Consider the following 8056-nt stretch of genomic DNA (forward strand, 5'->3'; position numbering starts at 1 on the left):
ATTGCTGTATTTCTGTAAGAGCCAATACACAGAGGAATGAGTCCTGAGGAGGAACATTCCTTCTCCTTTATGCAGAGACATCTCCCTTTATGCCAGACGTTTTTCTCTCCTCCACTACAGAGTCAGAATCATATTTAGATTTATTACTACTGATTTATTTCACTTCAAAGCCAGTAAACCTGTGTTGTCTTTACTTCTGTTTTGTTCACAAAGGTAGAGCAAGTTGGGGGATTCTCAGGTAGCACAGTTGTAAAGAATCTGCCTGCCAGTGCAGGAGATTCAAGAGACACAAGTTTGATCCCTGAGTCGGGAAGATCCCCTGGAGTAAGAAATGGCTACCCACTCCAGTATCCTTGCCTGGGAAATCCCATGGACAGAGGAGTTCAGCGGGCTACAGACCATGGGGTCACAGAGAATTGGACACGACTCAGCACCAGCATCAGCACCACCAGAGAGAATCGAAGGATAAGTCCTGGAAAGCCTGAAGAGAACCCCTTCCCTTAGCCAGCCTTGAGCCGAACTACTCCCACTCTTGAACCCAGAAGCTGAGGATTGTTTTTTCAAACCCAGTAAACATGGGAGTCATTTCTTTTCTTGTTATTCCAAATCTCCTTCAAATTTTCCTTCTCAGAAATGCTTCATTGTCTCATATTTCTAACTCAGTTTCATCCTCAAACCAAAGGCTTCCTGTCAGCATACCCTAACTTCTCTCTTTCTCAAACAACTCTGAGCTCATTGAGACTTATTTCATCCCCAGAACAACTCCAGGTGGTAGGCAGAAGACAGGATGGCAGTATTAGCTTTGTGTAAGAAGACAGCGAAAGGGAAAGCACTCATTCAGTGTGTGTGCCCAAGATTAAAGACATGTCTAAATGAATTTTAAATATTTTGACTAAGAGGGAGTGGAAAAGCTGTCCATACAATTAAAACATTTTTCAAATAAAAAAAAAAGCAGCAGCAGTCTCCAAATCAAGTTAATAGAAAAAAAATTTTAATACCATGATTATGTTCTTCTAAAACAACCAAGCAAATCTGTGAATTTAGGTAAACACGTGGTCTCCTAATGCCTTTGTTAGTCTTCTGTGCTTTAAGCCACTTGTTTTCCCTTTGTAAACCCAAATTGTCAATCTGATCATGTCTTAAAAACATCAGATATACTTTAAGTTAAAAAAAAAAAGCTCACAAAAATTTTACTTTCGAATTCCAAGCCAGGGTGAAATTTAATTGCAGTTATAAACCCTCTGAGCAAGGGTTTATATGGAATTGCCAACATAACCCCAAGTTCAGCAATGCAAATGACACTGCTATAATAAAAGAAATAAAAAAGCTTTCAATATGTTGTCTAAGAACTTGAGCACATTGAAAGTGATTTATAAGCAGGCAGACTAAACATTTAAATGCCTTTCCTAGCAATGGTATATTTTTCAATACAGCAAGCGCTCTCATATATGATTCTGTATTCCAAGACAGCGCTGCTTCTGACAATATAAGTCCTTTCTGATAGGGTAACATTTCCAATCCAAGATTAAAATCTTGGAAACTTGTCAACAGAAAAGGATGATAATATGAGTGAAACTGCAGCTATCAAAGAAAAATGCCTCACAAGTAATTTCTGTAATGGTCAACTTCTAGTAATTTTCCCTTCCCCTTTTACTCTTAAGTAAAGGGGTTGGCCTGAAGGTCATTTTAATATTTTGGATAAGTACAGTTACAAACCAGAAATTCATGAACACAGGAAAAAGTGAGTCATTTAATACCACAAAAATCAACTTTTTACATTGCCTTTCTTATTTCCATTTCTAATGCAGACCATAGGCAATATTTTTCTTCTGATGAATAGGGGTTTAAGCAATGAGTTGACAATAAACCCTTGAACTTCATGAGGCACTAAAAATTAAAGGATCAGAGAGTCTTACATTTTCTTTAGTATATTTCCATAATTTTTTTCTGTTACTTTATTTAATCTTTCACTACTCCAGAGACTAGAACTGAGTGACCTACTAGGTCTTTTCCATTTTTTTCGTATAATTCTCTTTTTCTGTTTAGGGTGTGGGTGATCTCTTTAATATCTGGTGTGCCCTTGGCTATACCCAGGTAAATTGGGGTGATTCTCAGTTTTACTAGCTACACAGGATGGAGTATTATGGGCCATAGAGTATGTCTGAAAAAGTTCAAAACATTTATACACATATTACTGTGATATTTCCAAATTATTTTATTCCCATCACACACTATGGTAGCTAAAGTGAATTTCAAAGTCTAATTTCTTATTTTTCCTTTGGTTGGATATATCTTGCCTCTATAATATTCTTTTTTTCCCCTGAATACTCAGCATTTTCCTTATCATGGTTCTGAGTATTTCAAGTTACAAATACACACACATACACAGACATTCTGTTTCATCCTCAAAACTTATGTTTTCATTTATTTGATGATAAATCAAGTATAATTCAACACTAAATTATTAACTATTTACTAGTCTCTGTCATTCAGGCCCTGTGTTGTCCCTGGGGGATGCACTACTAAATTAGATGTGCACTGGTTTCAGGTAGCTCAAGGTCTGATAAAGGAGCTCGATGTGTTTGTTAGTCATCAGATTTCAGGGTAATGGTCCTCGGGGAGGGATAATCAGACAGGCTCATAAAGGACCAATGTACCCAGTGTCAGGGGTCAGGGAAGTCTCCCTACAGCAGCGCTTTTCAAAGTGTGGTCCTTGAATTATAGCATCATATCACCTGAGAACTTGTCAGAAAGAAACTCTGAGGCTCCATCCCACATGTACTAAATAAAAAACTCTAGGGAGGGTCTTTTGTCTGTTTTGCAATAAGCCCTCTGGATGGTTCTGATACATGCTCAGGTTTAATAACCACTGCTTCAGGCTCAGTAACAACTTTGTAAGGAAAAGATGCTTTCTTTACTATCAGGCTTATTTACATAATTGATACCTCTTGATAATTAAGTCATCTAAGATCTCCTATTCTTTTCTTTGTCTCTAAACTGTACTGAAAAAGCGCAACAGCTTCCATTTTAAAAAACTGTTACTTACATATACTTTCCCGGTCCACACACATTTAAATGGTTTAAAGGTAGAAGACAAAGAATTAATTACATTAGAGTTACACAATGCAAAACATCATTAACAACAACCTGATTCTTTTGAAAACAAAATAGGCCCAATAGTCCAAATTAATCAAATGAGTCTTCCTAGAAATCTAGTTTTGTTTGTGAATGTGAGAATCTTTGTGTCCTAGTACTCAATATTTTGAAGCACCATTCTGTTTCTTGGAGATGATGAAGCAGCGGAGAGTCCATTCTTATCCCTATGCAACATGAGTAGAATTCATATCTTCTTGCCCCACACCCTCTTCTCCATGGGAGTGAAGGCAAATGGAAGAAATGAAATAAACTAGGCAAGAGCTGAACTAAATTGAGCAGTGTTTTAATTATATGCCTTCCTTCTAAGTTGCTTTGGTCATGTCCCACTTTTTAAATTATAGTTTTACATTATAAGTAAAATGATTTGCTGTTGTTCAGTTGCTAAGTCGGGTCCAACTCTTGCGACCCCATGGACTGCAGCTCGCCAGGCTTCCCTGTCCTTCTCTATGTTCCAGAGTGTGCTCAAACTTGTGTCCATTGAGTCGTTGATGCCGTCCATCTAACTCAAGTAAAATGGAGGGTCGCAAGAGTCGGACACAACTTAGCAACTGAACAACAACAACAGTTTGAAAATTAAATGGGCATCTTAAAAAACAAAACTCAAAAGTTGTCCATGGGCAGTGGCGGTGGCGGCGGGGCGTTGCGACTGACCGCGCGGGTTGTCTCCGGAGCGCACTCTGCCGGCCACCCTTGCAGCCCTGGCGGACGGTCGTAAAGCTGGTAGCAAGTCCGTGAGTGAGATCTTAGTGGGCTGCAGGGCTTTTTGGCTGCAAGACATCTGAGAGGAAATCCGAAAAGTTGTACAGAGTCTAGAACAAACAGCTCGAGAGATTTTAACTCTATTGCAAGGGGTCCATCAGGGTACCGGGTTTCAGGACATTCCCGAGGCGTTTGAAAGCTCGAGAACATTTTGGTACAGTAAAAACACATCTAATGTCTTTGAGGAGAAGGCAATGGCAACCCACTCCAGTACTCTTGCCTGGAAAATCCCATGGGCGGAGGAGCCTGGTAGGCTGCAATCCATGGGGTCGCGAAGAGTCGGACACGACTAAGCGACTTCACTTTCATGCACTGGAGAAGGCAATGGCACCCACTCCAGTGTTCTTGCCTGGAGAATCCCAGGGACGGCGGAGCCTGGTGGGCTGCCGTCTATGGAGTCGCACAGAGTCAGACACGACTGAAGCGACTTAGCAGCAGCAGCAGCAGCAACGTCTTTGAAGACCAAGTTTCCTGCGGAATAGCATTACAGGTTTCATGAGCACTGAAGGTTTGTGCTTCAGTGCCTGGTCTTCTTGGCAGCATTTGGTGTGTACTTGGAGACCGAAACCATAGTGAACCGAGAAGCAGTTACCGAGATCCTTGGCACTGAGCCTGATCAGAAGGGATTTCACCTGGATGTGGATGATTATCTCTCGGGGGTTCTCATTCTCACTAGTGAACTGTTGAGGTTGCCCATCAACAGAGTGACCGCCGGAGACTACTCCCGGCCCCTGCACATTTCCACCTTCATCAAACGAGCTGGATTCCGGCTTGTGCATCCTCAACCTCAAAAATGATTCCCTGAGGAAGCGCTACGAGGGCCTGAAGTACGATGTGAAGAAAGTGAAGGAGGTGGTCTATGATCTCTCCATCCAGGGCTGCAACAGGGAGCCAGCAGCCGCCTGCGTGAAGCAGGGGCTGCCCGCCGGCCCTGCTGACTCCAGCGGTGCCCACCAGGCCCTGCCCAGCGCCTCCCATGGTAGTTAGGATACCCCGTCATTTTTTAACCGGTTGTGTGGTATTTCAGAGTTGAAACACTTTTTAGGGGGTGACAGAATAGCCGTTACAAGAACAGGTTTTTCTTTGTTGTTTTCAGTGAATTTGCTCTGTAACTCAGTATATTCTTCAGTTTTGTCAGCAAACGTACGTGTCGATCTCTTGCTAAATTTCTTTTCTTGCTTACCGCACCCCCCCCACCCCCCAAAAAGAAATTGTCCATTGTACAATGCTAATACAAGAGTTTTCATAACTTTGTAAACATTATGCTATGCATTTTATTTAATAATGTTATTAATAATCCAATATACTATTACAATGATTCAGATATGTCATGTCATGAATTGTTCCCTGAAATATAATTACAAATCTAATGGGTCACTAAGTTCTTTAAATACCTCTCATCATTCTTAAAAATATATCTTTGCACATACAGCAGTATAAAAGATATTCTTACTCTGTTCATTTCATTCTGATTTAAGTTCCATCATCTTTTCTAAAATTTTTTTGTTGAAATAACATTGATTTACAATGTTGTGATAGTTTCAGATGTACAGAAAGTGTTTCAATTATAGATACATATATATATATATGTTCTTCTTAATATTACTTTCCATTATAGGTTATTATAAAATATCAAGTATAGTTCCCTATGTTATATAGTAGGTCCTTGTTGGTTACCTTAACAATAACCTTGTTGGTTATTTATATATGGTAGTGTGTGTGTTTTAATCCCAAACACCTAATTTATGCCTCCCCTCCCTTCTCCTTGGTAATAAGTTTGTTCTCTGTGTCTATAAGTCTATTTCTGTTTTGTAAATAAGTTCATTTGTATCATGTTTTTAAATTCCACATATATGTGATATCATATGATATTTTTCTTTCTCTATTAATATAATATCATATTATATATTAACTGTCTGTTAATATGATATCATATTATATCATCAGATCAGATCAGATCAGTCACTCAGTCATGTCCGACTCTTTGCGACCCCATGAATCACAGCACTCCAGGCCTCCCTGTCCATCACCAACTCCTGGAGTTCACTCAGACTCATGTCCATCGAGTCAGTGATGCCATCCAGCCATCTCATCCTCTGTCATCCCCTTCTCCTCCTGCCCCCAATCCCTCCCAGCATCAGAGTCTTTTCCAGTGAGTCAACTCTTTGCATGAGGTGGCCAAAGTACTCCAGTTTCAGCTTTAGCATCATTCCTTCCAAAGAAATCCCAGGGCTGATCTCCTTCAGAATGGACTGGTTGGATCTCCTTGCAGTCCAAGGGACTCTCAAGAGTCTTCTCCAACTTAACTGATATCAGTTAATATGATAATCTCCAGGTCCATCCATGGTACTATAAATGGCCGTATTTCATTCACTTTTATAGCTGAGTAATATTCCATTGCATGTATATATATACATATATATATACCACATCTTCTTTATCCATTCATCTATTGATGGACACTTAAGTTGCATCCATGTCTTGGCCATTGTAAATAGTGCTGCTATGAACATTGGGGTGCATGTATCTTTTTGAAGTATGGTTTTCTCTGGATACATACCCAGGAGTGGGACTGAAGAATAATATGGTAGCTCTATTTTTAGTTTTTTAGGGAGCTTCACGCTGTTTTCCATAGTGATTGTAGTATCTGACACTCCCACCAACAGTGTAGAAGGGTTCCTTTTTCTCCACACCCCCTCCAGCATTTATTAATATTATTTGTAGGCTTTTTGATGTCAGCCATTCTGACTGGTGTGAGGTAGTTTTGATTTGCATTTCTCTAATAATGATGTTTGGCATATTTTCTTGTGCCTTTTGAATGTCTGAATGCTTCTTTGGAGAAATGTCTATTTAGATCTTCAGCCTATTTTGATTGGCTTGTTTGTTTTTTTGATATTGAGTTGTATGAGCTGTTTGTATATTTTGGAGATTAATCCATTGTCAGTTACATCATTTGCAAATATTTTCTCTCATTTTGTAAGATTTTTTTTTTTGTTTTATTCATGGTTTTCTTTGATATGCATTTCTATACACTATTGATAAAAGATCTGAAAGAGAAATTAAGGAAACAATCCCATTTACTATTGCATTAAAAAAAATAAAATACCTAGGAATAAACCTACCTAAGGAGAGAAAAGACCTGTACACCACCTGTACACCACCTAAGGAGAGAAAAGACCTGTACACCACAAACTATAATACATTGATGAAAGAAATAAAAGATGACACAAACAGATGGAGAGATACACTGTGTTCTTGGATTAGAAGAATTAATACTGTCAACATGACTACCCAAGACATCTACAGATTCAATGCAATTCCTATCAAATTATCAATGGCATTTCCCACAGAATTAGAACAAAAACTTTAAAATTTTATGAAAACACAAAAGACCCCGAATAGCCAAAGCAATTTTGAGAAAGAAAAACAAGCTGGAGGAATCAGGCTTCCTGACTTCAGTGAAAAGTGAAAATGAAAGTGTCTGACTCTTTGCAACTGCATGGACTGTAGCCCACCAGGCTTCTCTGTCCATGGAATTCTCCAGGCAAGAATACTGGAGTGGGGAGCCATTCCCTTCTCCAGGGGATCTTCCCAACCCAGGTATTGAACCTGGATCTCCTGCATTGCCAGCAGAATCTTTACTGTCTGAGCCACCAGGGAAGCCTATACTACAAAGCTACAGTTATCAAAACCATATGGTACTGGCACAAAAACAGACATATAGATCAACGGAAGAGGATAGAAAGTTCAGAAATAAACCCATGTACCTATGGTCAATTAGTTTATGACAAAGGAGTCAAGAATATAGAAGGGGTAAAAGAATCTCTGCAATAAGTGATGCTTGGAAAACTGGATAGCTACATGTAAAAGAATGAAATTAGAACATTCTCTAATCCTATACATCATCTCTTTATTGGACTTTTTTCAATATTTGCCAACCTGGCTCTCAGACCACTGTACTTACCCTCCACCCCATTCTAAGCACATCATGACAAGATTTATCTAACATGCATATATTATTCCCCTTATGAATATGCTTAACTGTCCTTCTCTGCCATAAAGGCTTTCATAATCAGGTCCTTGTTGATTTCTCAATTTTCACTTTTTCACACTTCCAACTTACCACTTATTTAAAGCAATA

At 39.3% G+C, this 8056-nt stretch overlaps 1 pseudogene; it reads left to right on the plus strand.

Annotated features, from left to right (window-relative positions):
* The first annotated feature begins 2576 nt into the window (after positions 1 to 2576).
* LOC113897924 lies at positions 2577 to 4902 on the plus strand (annotated as a pseudogene).
* Positions 4903 to 8056: the final 3154 nt, after the last annotated feature.

Source organism: Bos indicus x Bos taurus, chromosome 8 (genome assembly GCF_003369695.1).
Source record: "Bos indicus x Bos taurus breed Angus x Brahman F1 hybrid chromosome 8, Bos_hybrid_MaternalHap_v2.0, whole genome shotgun sequence".
Taxonomy (NCBI): Eukaryota; Metazoa; Chordata; class Mammalia; order Artiodactyla; family Bovidae; genus Bos; species Bos indicus x Bos taurus.